The following is a 10,235-nucleotide window of genomic DNA, read 5'->3' as shown; positions in this document are numbered from 1 at the left end:
GGGTCTAGCCTGACTTAGGGCTTTGTAAATGGCCCTTAGTTCCAGAATATTTAAGTGTAGGGAAGTCTCCTGACTTTTCCATAGCCTTGGAAGTTTCTTCCCTGTGTGACTGCCCCCCAGCCTCGAAGGCTGGCATCCATGGTCACCAGGACCCAGTCCTGTATGCCGAATCTGCGGCCCCCTAGAAGATGAGCACTCTGCAGCCACCACAACAGCGACACCCTGGCCCTTGGAGACAGGGTTATCCGCCGATGCATCTGAAGATGCGACCCGGACCACTTGTCCAACAGATCCCACTGGAAAATCCTTGCATGGGACCTGGCGAATGGAATTTCTTCGTAAGAAGCTACCATCTTTCCCAGGGCTCGCGTGCATTGATGCACCGACACCTGTATACGTATCAGGAGGTCTCTGTCTAGAGACGACAACTCCTTGGACTTCTCCTCCGGGAGAAACCCTTTTTATCCTGTTCTGTGTCCAGAACCATACCCAGGAACAGTAGACGCGTCGTAGGAACCAGCTGCGACTTTGGAATATTCAGAATCCAGCCGTGCTGTTGTAGCACTTCCCGAGATAGTGCTACTCCGACGAACAACTGCTCCCTGGACCTCGCCTTTATAAGGAGATCGTCCAAGTACGGGACAATTATTTCGGCCATTACCTTGGTAAATACCTCGGTGCCGGGGACAGACCAACGGCAACGTCTGGAATTGGTAATGACAATCCTGTACCACAATTTTGAGGTACTCCTGGTGAAGAGGGTAAATAGGGACATGCAGGTAAGCATCCTTGATGTCCAGTGATACCATGAAGTTCTCCAGGCTTGCAATAATCGCCCTGAGCGATTCCATTTTGAACTTGAACCTTCGTAAATAAGTGTTCAAGGCTTTCAATTTTAGAATGGGTCTCACCGAACCGTCTGGTTTCGGTACCACAACATTTTGGAATAGTAACCCCGGCCTTGTTGAAGGAGGGGTACCTTGATTTCACCTGCTGGAAGTACAGCTTGTGGATTGCCGCCAGTACTACCTTTCTCCGAGGGCAGCAGGCAAGGCTGATGTGAGGTAACGGCGAGGGGGAGTCGCCTCGAACTCCAGCCTGTATCCCTGTGATACTATTTGCAGAACCTAGGGATCCACCTGTGGGCAAGCCCACTGGTCCCTGAAGTTCCCGAGACGCGCCCCTACCGCACCTGTCTCCACCTGTGGAGCCCCAGCGTCATGCGGTGGACTCAGAGGAAGCGGGGGAAGATTTTTGAACCTGGGAACTGGCTGCTGGTGCAGCTTTTTCCTTCTTCCCTTGTCTCTGTGCAGAAAGGAAGCGCCTTTGACCCGCTTGCTTTTCTGAAGCCGAAAGGACTGTACCTGAAAATACGGTGCTTTCTTAGGCTGTGAGGAAACCTGAGGTAAAAAAATTTCTTCCCAGCTGTTGCTGTGGATACGAGGTCCCAGAGACCATCCCCAAACAATTCCTCACCCTTATAAGGCAGAATCTCCATGTGCCTTTTACAGGCAGCATCACCTGTCCACTGCCGGGTTTCTAATACCCTCCTGGCAGAATGGACATTGCATTAATTCTGGATGTCAGCCGGCAAATATCCCTCTGTGCATCCTTTATATATAAGACGACGTCTTTAATATGCTCTATGTTAGCAAAATATTATCCCTGTCTTAGAGTATTAATATTATCTGACAGGGTATCAGACCACGCTGCAGCGGCACTATTTATGCTGAGGCAATTGTAGGTCTCAGTATATAACCTGAGTGTGTATATACAGACTTCAGGATAGCCTCCTGCTTTTTATCAGCAGGCTCCTTCAAGGTGGCCGTATCCTAAGACGGCAGTGCCACCTTTTTTGACAAACGTGTGAGCGCCTTATCCACCCTAAGGGATATCTCCCAACGTGACCTATCCTCTGGCGGGAAAGGGTACGCCATCAGTAACTTTTTAGAAATTACCAGTTTCTTATCGGGGGAACCCACGCTTCTTTACACACTTCATTCATTCATCTGATGGGGGAACAAAACACTGGCTGCTTTTTTCTCCCCAAAAATAAAACCCCTTTTATGTGGTACTTGGGTTCATGTCAGAAATGCGTAACACATTTTTCATTGCCGAGATCATGTAACGGATGTTCCTAGTGGATTGTGTATATGTCTCAACCTCGTCGACACTGGAGTCAAACTCCGTGTCGACATCTGTGTCTGCCATCTGAGGTAACGGGCGTTTTTTGAGCCCCTGATGGCCTTTGAGACGCCTGGGCAGGTGCGGGCTGAGAAGCCGGCTGTCCCACAGCTGTTACATCATCCAGCCTTTTATGTAAGGAGTTGACATTGTCGGTTAATACCTTCCACCTATCCATCCACTCTGGTGTCGGCCCCACAGGGGGCGACATCCCATTTATCGGCCTCTGCTCCGCCTCCACGTAACCTTCCTCATCCAACATGTCGACACAGCCGTACCGACACACCACACACACACAGGGAATGCTCTGACTGAGGACAGGACCCCACAAAGTCCTTTGGGGAGACAGAGAGAGAGTATGCCAGCACACACCAGAGCGCTATATAATGCAGGGATTAACACTATAACTGAGTGATTTTTCCCCCAATAGCTGCTTGTATACATATATTGCGCCTAAATTTAGTGCCCCCCCCTCTCTTTTTAACCCTTTGAGCCTGAAAACTACAGGGGAGAGCCTGGGGAGCTGTCTTCCAGCTGCACTGTGAAGAAAAAATGGCGCAAGTGTGCTGAGGGAGAAGCCCCGCCCCTTTTTCGGCTGACTTTTCTCCCGCTTTTTTATGGATTCTGGCAGGGGTAATTTATCACATATATAGCCCTGGGACTATATATTGTGATGATTTGCCAGCCAAGGTGTCTTATATTGCCCTCAGGGTGCCTTCCCCCCAGCGCCCTGCACCCATCAGTGACCGGAGTGTGAGGTGTACATGAGGAGCAATGGTGCACAGCTGCAGTGCTGTGCGCTACCTTGGTGAAGACCGAAGTCTTCTGCCGCCGATTTTCCGGACTCTTCATGCTTCTGGCTCTGTAAGGGGGACGGCGGCGCGGCTCCGGGAACGAACACCAAGGTCGGGTCCTGCGGTCGATCCCTCTGGAGCTAATGGTGTCCAGTAGCCTAAGAAGCCCAAACTACCACCTGTTAGGTAGGTTCGCTTCTTCTCCCCTTAGTCCCTCGCTGCAGTGAGTCTGTTGCCAGCAGATCTCACTATAAAATAAAAAACCTAAATATACTTTCTTTCTAGGAGCTCAGGAGAGCCCCTAGTGTGCATCCAGCTCAGCCGGGCACAAGAATCTAACTGAGGTCTGGAGGAGGGTCTTAGTGGGAGGAGCCAGTGCACACCAGGTAGTCCTAAAGCTTTCTTTAGTTGTGCCCAGTCTCCTGCGGAGCCGCTAATCCCCATGGTCCTTACGGAGTCCCAGCATCCACTTAGGACGTCAGAGAAAACAGTTTGTGCAGTTTCTGAGTAGGTCTGAACTTACTCAGCCGCTGCGATCACTTCAGCCTGTCCCGTCCCGGAATTGACATTAGACACCCGCCCTGCTAACGCTTGGACACGCCTGCGTTTCCAACCACTCTCTGAAAACGGTCAGTTGACACCCATAAACGCCTTCTTCCTGTCAATCTCCTTGCGTTCGGCTGTGCGAATGGAATCTTCGCCACATCCAGTGCACAGAAGCGATGCTCTTTGTGCCCGTATGACACGCGTGCGCATTGCAGCGCATACGCAGTTTTGCCATTTTTTTTTATACCGATCGCTGCGCTGTGAAAATCTGACATTGACGGATTGAGCTGCATGTCAGCTCAATATTGATCGCTGAACGACATGCAGCGGTGCGGGAGCTCGCATCGTTCTTCATTCACCAATAATACCCCCATTATATCGTCCATACACACTGGACGATATAAGCCTAAAAATAAACCATAACTGTTATCGTTTATTTTTTAGACTTAAAATAGCCTAGTGTGTACCCCCCTTAAGAAAAGATGGGATCTCCAAATGAGCAAAATGGAACTGAAGCATTAGGGAAAACTCGTAACACAAGATTGCACTGAACATGGTGGAAGAACTAGTATAGATTAACATACCTAGGGGCAAAATACACTAGGATCTTGATTCTGATGTGGTTGAAGGGAGCATCACTGTGTCCTATTTGGCAGCAATGCTCAGATATGGTAATACAGCAGGAGCTGCCTAGTATAAGTAGATGCTTTCTGCATGCATTTGTGATCCAGCGCTGCGTCCGAGGACGCCCCATCGGAACACTTGCGACATAATCAACCAGCTGAGTGGCCCGAAGAGGTCACACAAGCCAGCCACTGCGGCTCTGTGCAAGTCGCCAGGAAATCTCTCAAAGGAGACCCTGTCCACAGTGCTCCCACAAAGCTAAGGCGACACACCTCTGGTTTGTAAACGGCTGCCGTAGCTGCCCACTCTCCACCTCAAAACAGCTGCGGATTTATCAATTGTCTGCAGCTGTAGTGCGGCTGAAGATGCAGGACCCATACTGTATGGGTCTTGCACGTGCGCAAAGTACCGAATATCTGTACTTTGCGCCTGAAGCAGCAAAAATCAGGCCCTAGCTGCATGCATAAGTGCGATTACTGTAGCTGAGAACAGAGTTAGAGGAAACTGTTTAGCTGGCTGCTGGCAGCTTATTCTGTTGACCCACAGCTGTTATATCTCCATAGACCCCATATTTTGAGGGATAACAATACCCGGGGGCGGGGGGAATTCACATGCACATGCAGCTATTAAAAACTTTGGAGGCTAGATAATAAGGTGGCATTAGAAAAATGAAGAGCTGGTATATATAGGTATTTCACATAAGTGGGAAGTCTGTTCAAGTTCCTCCCCACTCACCCCTTTTGGCCTGGACGGCAGTAAATCAACATATTTTGTTGATTGAGACTGCTTTCTTCTCCCGGGCATCTAAACAGTGCTGATAAGACGAGGTCAGGAAGTGGCTGTGTGCTGGGGGCGTGGCTACAGTAACATGACAGGCCTGTGGGCTAATAGAAACAGTATAGTGTTGGGAGGGTGGAACCTGTTCTGTGTACACTGTACACAGGAAGAGGAAGCATAATGGAACTGTGCGTTCCACTTTACTTTGCTGCACAGAGTGAGAGCACACTGCATTCCTGCACCCAGAGACCAGCCAGAGGGACTATCCTTACCTGCCAGTCAGCCACAGGGACCAGCGTGTTGAAGAGGGACCATCCTGCCAGTCAACCACAGGGACCAGCCTGTTGCAGAGGGGCCATACAACTGGTAAGAGATCTTATTGTTAAATTCCCTAGGCAGGGTATTACAGGTTTAGTCTCCCATATGTACAATACAATAAAGGGTGTCTGTAATACTGTAGGTGCCCTTATACAGTAGGTTTTAAAACATACCTTGTATTTCATAATGTTAAAAATGACATATCACGTCCTATACTAAAACTATAGAGACGAGCGTAAACGTACAGAAAGTATGTATAAAAATACTATACAAAAAAACCTGTCTGCTAATTTGTCCTCTATTTGGTTAGTTTCTCATAAATAACACCGTACACAAGCGGCGATGCTTTTGTACTTCAGGAGTAGCTCCCGGCCAGCGCAGCTTTTGCGTGCTGGCCGGGAGCTACTCGTGGCTGCCCGGGTCACAGCGGCTGTGTGTGACGTCACACAGCCGCTGCGGACCGCCCCCCCCCCCCCCCCCCCCCACGGTCCAGCCACACCTGCGTTGGACGGACCGCACCTACAAAACAGCCAAATGCCGCCGTGCCGCCTCCTCCCGGCCAGCGAACGCCTCTGCCTGTCAATCAGGCAGAGTCGATCGCTAGGCAACGACAGCCGTCGCCTGTCAGCCATGCGCCCGCGCACTGCAGCGCATGCGCACTTCTGACCTGATCGCTACGCTGTGATGAACGGCAGCGTGCGATCAGGTCAGAATTACCCCCATAGTGAAGTACTGTTTAATAATTTTCAAATTTCACATGACAAAAACAAAAAAACATATAAACTCCACACAGATCACATGTATTTCCAGTCCCACCCCCCATAGCAAGACGACCCACCAAATTGCTGTGTTGGGAAAGGCAGCCTCTAAGGTCCAATGCCGAATCCCACCCGGGAAGGACCCGTTTCCAATTCCCGGGTGGGATCCGGCATTGGAGATGTGTAAGGGGTGGGTGTAGTATGTTTTGCCGGCGGTCGGGTTACCGGCGCCCAGCATACAGGCGCCGGGATCCCGACCGCCGGCATGCCGACAGCTGGGCGAGCGCAAATTAGCCCCTTGCGGGCTCGCAACGCTTGCCACTCTGTGGGCACGGTGGCGCGCGTCCAGGGGAGTCGTGAACCCCCAAGAGGGAGAATAGTTGTCGGTATGCCGGGTGTCGGGATTCCGGCGCCAGTATACTGAACAGCCGGCACACTGAATACCACCCGAAAGGGGTAATAATATGTCACTTGTTACCATTTGTATCAATAAATGTTTGTAGTATCCCAAAGATCTCTGATTGATACAATTATTCTAAGTAATTATAGTTATTATCACATTTATACTATTTATCATCTTAATATAAGGTGCTTATATAGAGTCAGTCAATCATCAAGGTTTATAATACTGTATTTCATAACAATGTCAACATATCATAAACCTTGATTGACTGACTCTATTTCAGCACCTCATATTAAGATGAGAAATAGATGAGAATAATTACTCCAGACATTTGTTTTCATTTAATATATATTTTTTGCTATACCCTAATATTAGGGGATTACAACCTTTTATACTGTAGGTATCACAACTGTACATGACGTGTCATAAATTATGATGAACATAGCTTTGGATAGATGTAATATTGGGGAACTTTGATTTGATGTGTTGTAGAAGTGATTATTATACCAAACACCCACTAACAAATCCTTTGCCTGCTTGCCTGGCAATATATCCAAACCAGCTATTAGGGTGTCATTTATAATCAAGGGATCTCTCCCACTGGTATATAGACTGTTTGATACACATTATAGGACCAATATTATGTAGAAACTTGAAGACAGTGGTAACTACTACTTATTTGTGAGACTACAGCGGGGCCACCTTGTACAGTAGGTGGTTAATTGGGAAGCAGTCACTTTCCCGGCAAATAGGATCCCGGCGATCAGGATACAGACGCCGGAATCCCGACAGCCAAGGAAATGCCAGCAGACGGAATCCCGAATGGGGCCCCTAGTTCCTACTCGGGGGGGGGGGGGGGGGGGGGGGGGTTGTCCACACCACCCCCCAAGGGGGAATATAATAGTGTGGCGAGCAAAGCTCACCACCAGGCCTGGAACGTGGTGAGTGCAACGAGCCCGCAAGGGGACACGCTGCTGTCGTCACTGGGACTCTGGCGTCGGTTTCCTGATCGTCAGGATCCCATACTGAACCCGGTTAATATATAATTGTAAATACAATTCCAAGTTGATACCTCATAGAATGTGTACGTTGTTATTTATGAGAAACTAACCAAATAGAGGACAAATAAACACAGGTTTTTTGGTATAGTATTTTTATACACACTTTCTTTCTGTACTTTTACACGCATCTCTCTATAATTTTAATATTTCACTGACAAGGACGTGATATGTCATTTTTAATATTATTAAATAAAAGGTATGTTTTAAAACTTATAAGTACACCTATTACAGACAGCTTTTGTTCTTTTGTGTTGTACATTACCTAAACCAGTGTCTGAGGTAGCACCCCATTTTGATACACATATGTTGTTAACAATTATGAATATAGGGGTACATATATGGTTATACTGTAAGGACTAATTGAAGTCCACTCTATCCATAAGAATAGTCTGGAATTATACCTGTGCGATAGGACTCTCTCACATTTCTGAGTCTCCTATATCCAAAATGCTTTGGACCAGTAGTAGATATTTTGGATATCGGATTTTTATATATTTCGGAATACTTGCATACCGTAATGACAGATCTTTGGGATGGGACACAAGTCTAAACACTGAATGCATTTGTTTCATATGAACCTTATAAACATGGGGGGAAGGTGAGTATCCAAATAGCCCCAAAAATATTGCGCTGGCAAAAACAGCGGGTTTTAGTAATTTTTTAAAAATCTTTCACTGTTTTTTTTTCGCACCTATCCTATTGTGATGTGCAAAAACCTCCCGTTTTTATGTAAAAATACATAGGGTCCATGAAAAGCCACAGACCTATGTATTTTTGCATCCGCGATCGCTGGAAAAAAGCCCACTTTCCAGGGATTTGGCTTCACCTTCCTGAGGCAGGTGAAACCAAACCCCTGATAAGCGCTGGCATCAGGGCTCATTGGATAGCACCTGGTGATATAATTACTGCCAGTAAATTACTACAGGTAATTGGATACCCCCCCCCTCCCGATCCACAGACCCCCCCAAAGATTGAAGGTGATTTTATACAATAGTTTTAGTAATTTTGTGCATGAAACAAAGTTTGTGTACATGCATGAAATTCATTTGTTTCATATATACTTTATACACAGTCTGAAGATAATTTTATACAGTATTTTTTTATAATTTTGTGTGTTACACAAAGTTTGTGCACATTGAACAATCACAAATGTGCCACTATCTTAGTCTTGCTCAAAAAATTCCTTATTTCGGAATATTCTGTATTTCACAATTCTGGATATGGGAGACTTGCCCTGTAGTAGTATTAGAATCTGCTGTTCTATTCTTGGGATGTCAATAAGGGACAATGGCTGTTAAGTAGTACAGTGTCTGTTCACTACAGCAAGAGTCTAATGAATTGGTGTTCAGACACATTGGTCCATCTCTCTGTCCAGACACGTGTGTATTTTCAGACACGTTTGTTCGCCAAGACACGTGTGTATTTTCAGACACGTTTGTTCGCCAAGACACGTGTATATTTTCAGACACGTTTGTTCGCCAAGATATGTGTGTATTTTCAGACACGTTTGTTCGCCAAGACACGTCTGTATTTTCAGACACGTTTGTTCGCCAAGACACGTCTGTATTTTCAGACACGTTTGATCACGAAGACACGTCTGTATTTCCAGACACGTTTGTTCGCAAAGACACGTCTGTATTTTCAGACAAGTTTGTTCGCCAAGACACGTCTGTATTTTCAGACAATCCCGTCCACCTTGCCGTATGTCCATTGTAGTAATCCACTTGTCCATTTTTTATTTTTTTCTGTGCCATAAGATTACAAGCTAGGAAATGAAGCGCAGACAGCAAACTATGGATTTATTCACAGTAAAGAAGAGAAGAGTGGAAGATGAAGACTGCAGTAAAGTGGAAAAAAACTAATGAATACTAGGTAACAACTAGTAACATTATAGAATGGGAACCAATGAGAAACAAGAAAAAAAAGAGAGTGAACCTGTAACACAGAAACCTGGCTAAAAATAGACAAATGAAGTGAGCTGCATCATCAAAGGGCTTCCCATCTCAGTAGAGGGGAAGCGGTCTAAAGCCTCAGAGGGCCAAAGAACAATTGGAAGAACCCAGCATAACAATCACATAGCTCAGGTATTAGACCAGTCGTGACGAACAGCAGTAGCACGAGGCGGAGCAGCCGGCTTCTGAACGGTAATGTCCCAGTCCGACAACAGTTTAACTCCCGCATCCAGGGAGGATACAATGTAGGTAGAATCTTCGTAGGTAATGATCAATTTAACAGGGAATCCCCAGCGGTGATGAGGGCGAGAGTGATGGGTGCAAAGGCACGCCTCTTTGCAATGGTGGCAGCAGAGAAGTCTTGAAAAATTTGGAGACCCCCTAAGGTATCTGAATTTTTGGATTCTCTAGCGGCTCTCATAATACGTTCCTTAACGGGAAAGTAATGGACACGGAGGAGGGTATTTCTAGGGAGGTCAGAAGAAACGGTGCATGGTCTGGGAAGGCGGTGGATGCGGTCTATCAGGAGCTCTGCAGACTCCGCAGCGGGGAGGAGTTTTTTGAATAGAGCTGTGACATAGGGTTCTAGCTCAGAGTTGGTGACCGAGTCCGGTATGCCCCTGATCTTAATGTTATTTCTCTGACGTCCTAAGTGGATGCTGGGACTCCGTAAGGACCATGGGGATTAGCGGCTCCGCAGGAGACTGGGCACAACTAAAGAAAGCTTTAGGACTACCTGGTGTGCACTGGCTCCTCCCACTAAGACCCTCCTCCAGACCTCAGTTAGATTCTTGTGCCCGGCTGAGCTGGATGCACAC

The 10,235-nt window shown here is 47.1% G+C and overlaps 1 protein-coding gene across 2 annotated transcripts in view; it reads left to right on the top strand.

The window, feature by feature from the left end:
- Positions 1-5,042: 5,042 nt before the first annotated feature.
- Positions 5,043-10,235, top strand: part of FAAP100 (FA core complex associated protein 100) — a 93,900-nt gene continuing 88,707 nt past the window's right edge. For both annotated transcript variants that reach the window (XM_063961123.1, XM_063961122.1), the window contains exon 1: positions 5,043-5,291. The gene's annotated coding sequence lies outside the window, so the exon portion shown is untranslated. The remainder of the gene's footprint in view (positions 5,292-10,235) is intronic.

Source organism: Pseudophryne corroboree, chromosome 3 (genome assembly GCF_028390025.1).
Source record: "Pseudophryne corroboree isolate aPseCor3 chromosome 3, aPseCor3.hap2, whole genome shotgun sequence".
NCBI lineage: Eukaryota > Metazoa > Chordata > Amphibia > Anura > Myobatrachidae > Pseudophryne > Pseudophryne corroboree.
This window is presented reverse-complemented; position numbering and strand designations above follow the sequence as displayed.